This window comes from Rosa chinensis, chromosome 1 (assembly GCF_002994745.2).
Source record: "Rosa chinensis cultivar Old Blush chromosome 1, RchiOBHm-V2, whole genome shotgun sequence".
Taxonomy (NCBI): Eukaryota; Viridiplantae; Streptophyta; class Magnoliopsida; order Rosales; family Rosaceae; genus Rosa; species Rosa chinensis.
In genome coordinates, this window is record NC_037088.1 from 16,767,549 (window position 1) to 16,776,353 (window position 8,805).

At 38.0% G+C, this 8,805-nt stretch overlaps 1 pseudogene; it reads right to left on the minus strand.

Annotated features, from left to right (window-relative positions):
- Positions 1–4,834: 4,834 nt before the first annotated feature.
- On the minus strand, positions 4,835–5,893 carry LOC112181852 (annotated as a pseudogene).
- Between the last annotated feature and the right edge of the window lie 2,912 nt (positions 5,894–8,805).

The following is an 8,805-nucleotide window of genomic DNA, read 5'->3' on the forward strand; positions in this document are numbered from 1 at the left end:
CAGAGAATAATACCTTTGAGTACCCAAAATCACATATTTTTAAGTGAGGAGCTGGAAAAGAAGCAAGCCTAAACAAAAAGAAACCACACATATCAGCAAAGCAAAATAGCAAGGAAAACAAGAAAGAAAGCAATTTAGAATAGTCAATTTGGACCTAAGAAGATACAAAAAGGTCATGTGAAATTGGGATCATGCTGGAGATAGCCAGATGCCTTTCTTGTCCAATCAAATAAACAAAGTTGAGGAAGGTGGGATCAAATGGACACAAATTGACAATGACTGTGTCAAAAGTATTGACAGAAAACTGGAACTTTCAGCAATAGAAAATAGAACCAGACCTTTTGACAAAATAACTAAATAAGAAGAGAGTATATATAAACAATTTATGTATAAATAACCCGGAAACCCACATTACCAGACAAAAGTTGTGAATTTAATCATCAAATTATAGATGGCAGAAACATATAAACAATTTACTTGGTTTCATATCACAAACAAAAGGGATTATCCAACGCCACTAGTCAGGACTAAGAAGTAAATGGCAGGATAAAATATAGGATGAGCATTAGACCTGTGAGTATACATAAACTATTGGAAATTGATGATAGTTGGAAATTTTGCGACTATGGATTGGCTAACACTCCAAAATGGTTTCGAGTTTCCCCTTGATAAAGTAGGCAAAAAAAAAAAAAAAAGAGACACTAAAAGTAAATAATACAAGGAAAATGATTTGTGGCCTCAATAAGGCCTAAGATTTATGGCCGCAATATTAGGTGTCATGCCATGTCACCTACACACATTACTTATTTGTCAAATCATGTCATGTAATTCTTGAGAAAAATACCATTTTAGCCTTCCAAAATCTAATGACTCTAAGTTATTTTGATTTTTTTTCTAAAAGAAAAAATTATTTTTCTTTTCATTACACTCATGCGTAGATTTAAATAACAATGTCAAGAATAGAAAAAATTTCATGTAATTCAATCAATAGATTTGCACATACATTAGTCAATAGATTTGCATAACACATGTATATGAGTTCAACCTTTGTTGCGTTTATGTAAATTTTGAAAATATAATGTGAAAAATACATAGTTATATCATTATATATGTTCTTATGTTCATTCTTTTCTCTTTATGTAGCTAGGGTTTAAACGTTATATTTTAGTTTATTATTTTCTGTTTATTTATTTTCCTTATATTTAGATTGTAGATGATAATTAATGAATGCTACTAACATGAAATTTTTTTTCTTACCTCTTAATTTAGACATATGTATTTTTCAAATTCAATTTATTAATGCTATTTTTTTGGATGAAATTAATCAATAAAGTTATTGCCTATTTCTTGACACCTAATTCAATATATTTATGCTACTTGGAAAGAAAAATTATAGGAAAGAATTTAAATAAATGAAGAAAAATATTGGTTAAAGAATTTGTAGACATATCTCTTAAATTAATACATAATTAATAGCTGATTTTTTTTTCATCACCTAATCACATTCATTAATGTAATTGATTCACCCCTAACATCTAAAAGGAAATATAAAAGGGTAAAGTTGGTGTTGTAATAGTATGATGTGGCAAGATATATTATGTGAAATTGAAAATAAAATTAGTATTTGCTTACATGGCATGACATCTAGAATTTAAGGCCATAAATCTTAGGCCTCATTGAGGCCCTATATTATTGCCCATAATACAATATCAAACAAGTAAATACATACCCAAACATTCCCCGAAAGACAATAGGGGTGAATCTGATAGCTCTAGCAAACTTCAAGAATAACTCCCCCCACTGCAGCATAGATCATATGATTAAAAAGAGAACATCATCTCATTGAGAGTTGAAATGCTAGATAGACAAGGAAAGTATAACTCAACCATTAAAGAACTAATAAACATTATGCCACCCCTTTAATGAACACAAGTGGCCAAGCAGAAATTACAACAAACTGCTCTTAATAGTTATGTAACTATTGACATCCATACACGTTAGACCAGTAAAGCAAAAGGCAGAAATGCAAAACAACTATAATACAACTGCAGCAAGAATTGAAACCAATAACTCTCTAGGTATACCATGAAAAACTAGATAATAAGAAGGTGATACCTGACCAAAGCAGAAAACTGAAACCAGGGGATAGCCATTCTCCATGGCTATGCGAACAAATCTTCTTCTCGTCTTAAGGAATACTTTCTACAAAGTATGCAAAAGATGAGCATTAGACCTGTGGGCATTACTGAATGAGAAAAGTAAATAAAAATAGAGCTCAAAGCAAGAAAGAAACAGAGATTGACCTTCTAGGGCGTAACAGCAAAAAACACATAAACCTCGCCTTCAAAATAGAGATTGAGCTCACTAGTCCTCGACAACAAGAAGAAGAACTAGTGCACCAGACTTCTGCCTTATTACCAGCAATGATGTTGTCCCCATATATTCACAGCAAGTCTCCAATATCTGGCCAAGCTTGTAGCAGATGATCAAATCCAACAAATATATACTAATCAAAAGTAAGTGCAATTTTGACTATATAGAAACCCCCAGCAAGATTGACCGATGCTTCTAGCTCTTTAAGCACTTGTTGTCACTACAATTTGTTTGCAACGGATATTGCAGCTCAAAAATCTTCAAACCTCGAAAATTCAAAGTCATCTATATGCCAAACAAATTGGAAAAAGAAACATATATAAGAAAGCTAAGTAGCACAATGTTCAATTATATATGGTTGCTGGTTAGAACTAGAGAGATATAGAAGCAAAACAAAGGCACAATTAATGAAAACCAATACCTCCAAATCCAAACTTACAGTTCTAACAAAAAGCACAATTAATGAAAACCCATAAAACCTTAAGCTAGAGAGAGACCCGGAGCATGAAATTACCTTAGAATTGCAGTCATTCCTTTCGGCCATCCAAACCCAAAGCCTCCACCTCTATGCTAGATAGCAGATCCTAAATCTCTTCACTTCAAGATGTTTAGCATAAACCCAGGCAGATATAAAGATTAGAATTGAGCATCAATTTCATTTCAAGTGATGAATTGGATAGACAAAAAGACTTTACACCAACTATAGGGTTTGGGAGAGAAACCTTTGGTCGATCAACTCAGCCCCTTCGGTGTAGCGACCTTTAGCCCAGTTGTGCTCGGCGCGTATAAGTCCAAGACGAAGTTTTCCGGCTTGAAGATCCGACTGTACGATCTAGATCTGACGCTATTCATGGGCATGAACCTAGCTAGTGCGACTGGCCTCGTTATAGTAGACATTGATCCTCTCAAGTTAAAGCGCGTAGCCTTCATACCTACCCAAGCCGTTGATGCCGTGCTCGACACAGAGCACCTCCCAGAACTTGGCTCCAATATGGGTGCCGCCTTGGATGTGGAGAATCCCACTCATCTTGAAATTTAAAAATCGGAGATCAAAGAAAAGATGGGTTAGGTTTTGTGACTTAGAGAATCGCAGAGAGCATGGAGTGAAATGAGAGAGAGAAGGGGCACAGCGAGAGAGGGGTTAGGGTTTGATTTCTAAGGTTTGATTTCGAGCTTATGGGTTATTGGTTGGAGGGAGTAAATGGGGGGCTGTTTTGGAAGGAGTAAGAGTGGTTGTCGAGTTTGGTGGGAGTAAAGGTTTTGATGGGAGACTACAATTTGTTTTGAGTTTTTCCAACAACAGATAAGTAGTGGACCGTTGTGTGAGTGTATGATGACAAAGCAGGCTGGGAGGGAAAATTTGCCGCTTGTGCCTGTACATAAGTTTCATAAAATTGAAACTTTGCCGCGCTGTGCAACTTGCTTTCATGCTCACACAACAGAACTATGACAATCTGTTGTACAAATTTGTGTATCTTGCATTAGGTGTACCTAGTAGGATTTCTCTAAGTTCATACAACACCTCGTTACACAACAGATAACAAAAAACTGTTGTGTGGATAGTTCAAATTTCATTTTAGGGAGCTCGTTCTGGCAGGAAACTATGTTCTCATTTCCCTCCATTTTGGGTCTCCCATTACACAACAGAATCGTCTTAAATCAGTTGTGCAATACCTTCCGAAAAAAAAGTTTTCAATTTACTTACATTCACACAACAGAAACAGAATTATACCGTTGTATGATAGAGTTCGTGTTAACACACAACAGCAGATTTTTTTCTGTTGTGTGATGAGTGTTGTGTGTTTCAATTTTTGTAGTAGTGAAGCCTTTTACTGCTACTTGCTTAATTAGGCTTGCTGCCAAAACAAAGTAGAACAGAACAGAAACATCAATAACAAACATCATAATCAGGGCCGGCCCTGAGGGCTGCCGCCTGAGGCAGCCGCCTCAGGCCACCTGCTCCGGGGGCCTCTGAAGTTCTGTATATGTAATGCAGAATAGTATATATATATATATATATATATATTGCTCTTATGAGCACCAAGGGAAGTGTTACCCCAGCGGGAATGATTTTAGCCTACGGAGGCCCAACTAAGGTTTGAGTCTCCCTTCTGTTTTGTTTTCTTTTTTGGTTCTTTTTTCAATCAATTAAGTGACCTAAGTCAATGTCAATCCTTAGGCCCAAATCGAACCCAGCTTGCTCACCCATTCAGTTTTTTTTTTTTACCTTTTTTCCTTTCAATCACTTATGTTTAAATTCTGAAAATTATGTAGGAGTAAGTATTTATATACTTTTGTTTTCTTATTAATTTCATATCTAATTCTATTCAAAGTATATCATTTTATACTATTATTTGGCATAAAATATATATATATATATATATATATATATATATATAGGAGGCCATATTTTAATTCTTCGCCTCAGGCCGTTGGAATCTCATGACCAGCCCTGATCATAATTATTACCATTTCAATGTTTCTTGACAAACTCTGCGATCCCAGAAACTAGACTCGCAGTTTGGACAGACGTGCATGGGTTCATTTCCGCCGAAAGATAAAAAGCATGACCCATTCCGGGGAAACTCAAAAGCTGCACATCCTGGTTAGCCTTCTTCATGGCCTCGTAGTATTCCACCTGAGTGTCCTTAAAGACGTCGATCTCCCCAACGAAAACAAGCATCGGAGGCAGCTTCAGACCATCCAAAGGCGGGGCCAATGAACCCATCGGACACGTAATCGGGTGGTCCTTGGTTGATCCCACCGGAAGTGACAAGCTGAATAACTTGTCCGCCATATCTACGCTCAAAAACGAAGACTGGGGCTGTTCCAACTCCGACTTGCTCCTCGTTTCCCGGACAAAGCCAGGTGGGATAAAGAATCCCACCGGATAACTTGAACTTACCCAAATCCGCATTCCCTGCTCGAGCAGCCACTTCATGGACTATGTTTCCTCCTGAACTGTCCCCTATGAGGAAAATGCGGTTCAAATCGACATGGTCATTTAGCCACGGTTCATGACAATCAGCTTGAGCCAGAGATCAGAGCCAAAGGAGAACAGAAAAGCCGTCGTCCATCTGAGCTGGGAGGCGGTGCTCTGGAGCTTGTCTTAGATAGGGGGAGACAACAATGGCGTTGGCCGCACGTGCAATTTTGGTGTAGATATGGTAGTACATGTACCAATCCGCTTCGCAAAAGCAAAAGCCCCCTCCATGGAAATGAAGGATTATGGGTAGCTTAGTCTCGTTGTTATCATCTGGCTTTCTCTCCTGTAGATATATTCGGACACGATGGCCGGACGTGTTGTCAATAACCACGTCTTTGGTGGCAACTCCGTTAATATATTCCTGGTGAGGTGGAACAGGCTCCAATAAGTGACTGATCTGAGGATGTCCTCTCCATGTCCGGTCGACAGAGCCGTCGTCATAGACTCTAAGCCAATCGGATACTTTCAAGACCAGCTTCTTCTCATGGACCATGGTTGATAACACTGTCGACTCAGTCGATCTTTTCTGTCAGCCTTGGTGTCCCTGAACTAAAAGAGGATAAGCATATATGGACTTGGGTCGAATCAATATATGCATTAAGAACTAATTAGTAGAAGCTGGCAAGTACCATCACTATCTGGTTCTGGACTCAGGAAGCAATCATCAAAAGCAAACAAAATAAAGTCTACATACCAACTGGATGACTCAAGCAAGTTGACTTGATATCCATATGATATCATATATGTATAAATAATTGTACACTTAACATATATATTACATTCATGTGATTGTTTTGTTCTATAAAATAATGTAAATATACGTTTTTATATTACTACTTGACGAGTTGATGATGCGCACCATGTAATATAACTTCTTGTCAATACCCTACCAAGTCGAGCATATTTAATTTGTTCCAGATCATGCCAGGCTTTCAGCATCATACCAGAGCTACGTACGATATATGATATTTCTTTTCATCTAAATTAAAGGGGATTAATTGCCAAGAAGTCTAATTTCCCTTTTAATTTTCTTCACGTACGAGTTCTCTCAGTTTCGATATAGGGTCTAATATAAGTATATTTTTATTTCATAGAGCATCTCTAATAATAAAAATTATTTTCTTTAACTAGTGTGTATTCAGAAACGGCCTCTTTCTCTAAATTAGGGTTTTTGTTGACAGTCCCTTTGTCAGGCCGCCTTCTCGTCCGGCTGCACCTTAGCGTTGGCTCTGGCTTTTGGCCTCACCACCGCCTCACGATGAGTGCAGTCGGACGGGATCTTGTTTTCTTCTGCTTGTCTGATGCACAGAGGCTAGGGTCGGGGGTTTGTGTTTCTCTTCCCCGACCCGGAGTATGTTGAAAAGGGAGGCTGCATCACGGGAAGATCTAAGCTGGATATAGATGGGCGGATCCACGGCGGTGGGCTTGGGCGAGCAGCTGAGGCACCTTGAGTCGGTGGTGGGTGGAAGGAGATCGACGATCGTTTCAGATTGAGCAACAATGCTGTTCGATCTGAAATCCGGCAATACGAGTTTACGGGTGTGATGATGGATCGATTTTGTTGATGGTCCGATGGTGGTGAGGGCCCGAGAGGGCCCGACTGGTCGGAGGTGGTGCAGCAGGTGCGACCTTGGGCTGAGGGAGGGCATAGACCCCTCATTATCTGGGCTTATTGGGCCAACATACATTGCAATTGGGTCCCAAGTGGGCTCGTGCTATTATTTTTTTTATGCTTTCTTATTCATTTGAGTTAGTTTTTTTATTGTTTGAAATAAGTCCCATCAAAGTATGGTAGGTGACAGTGGGCTTCATCCTAGTCTGCACACTCAATGTGCCTCATCTGGCCTAGTGAGACGACTATCTATTTTAAAATAGAAGCAACCTCCTAGTGGCAAGATAAAACAGAGTGTCGCAGGATTAGATTATGTGCAGTAACATAGTAGGAAAGTTGCGCTATTTGTTATGATGCTTTTCTTTAGTAGATCGAGTTATCTTTTCGTTATGCCACCGTTTTATCAAAACAAATAAAGTTGTCAGTCGAGCACTCTACTAACTATTGCATGTTAGAATAAATTACTTATTGTAATATGAAGTTCATGCTTTATGTCATCCCCACCCCTGGCGGTATTCTATGGTTTTATTAAATATTAATCAAGACTTGAAGACAGTTGCACCGGCCCTCATTTAAAAAAAAAAATTTCTTTAACAAAAGTTTCTAAAAGTTAAATATAATTAGTAAATTTTTAACTTTTTCTTACTCTAACAATGTTAGCTATTTGTGAGTTAAACTAAAAAAGTTGAACATGAGAGTGTTTAGCTATTTATTAATTTTTTTCTCCTCTCAAACTAAATATTGTTAGAGATTTTGCGCTTCATAGCTTTACTTATGTAAAACTTGTTCTTCAAACACATTCAATGAGAGAGAGAGAGAGAGAGAGAGAGAGAGAGAGAGGATTATTTGTGAAAGAAAAGGCTTAGCTCAGGGAATCTATTAATTCCATAGTTAGCTCCATGGAGTTCTTTACGATGGTGGTTTGGAGTGGTTCAATATGAGGCAGGCGACCGCCAATCTCTCACTAGCCCTCTATTCGTGTGTGTGTGTGTGTGTGTGTATATATAGGGTCTTTTTAAATGCACCAGTAAATATCTAAATACACCCAGCATTTATAGAATTATCCTAGTGTAGACCCCGTGAAATTCCAAACGTCACTTTTGGATGGGATAAATTTTTCACAACCTTTGTTTGGCTAAAGACTTTTGGAAATAGTTTGGGATTGGGCCTTAGTCCCAAAAATAGCTTAAGGTTAGGATCCATAATTTACTTTGGACGCTCAACAGACGGGTATGCTAGCTAGTGAACTTAGTCCAATAAGTTAGTTGATCTTTGACCCGAACATCTCCCTTCGTCTAATAAGGTTCTTGCAGCTCATAATAGCATCCTTGCATAATTTTGAAATCTACTTGTGTGTGCGTTTACGATTTCTTATTTTACCTTATTTCTTAACAATTGGTGGAATTTCTACTTGCCCCACCTGACGCTTACTCGTCAACCATCCCTCCAACTTTCAAAAACACTATTTATTTACTCCATATATTTTTTTTCAAACTCGAGCAAAATTCCGACAAAACTTACCTTGCCATTTTTCTATCTAAATACAAGTTTGGTAAGGCCCAATCCTTATTTAGTCTTGCCAACATTTTAATTTTTAGTTTTCTTGTATTTATCTATTTTACTTTTATTTCCCTATCATATTGGTTTTTACAACCTATATTTTTACCCCAATTCTTTTACTTTCCCCAAGCTGAGCCTCCTCCCTCACACGCAAAGCCCAACCTTTCTTTTCTTGTTCACGTCAAAATTGGGTAGAGAGAAAAGGGAACCTCGTTCAGCTCCTCCCTTCCATGTTTTCATCATACAAAGGGCAACTCCTCCTAGAGAACTATCC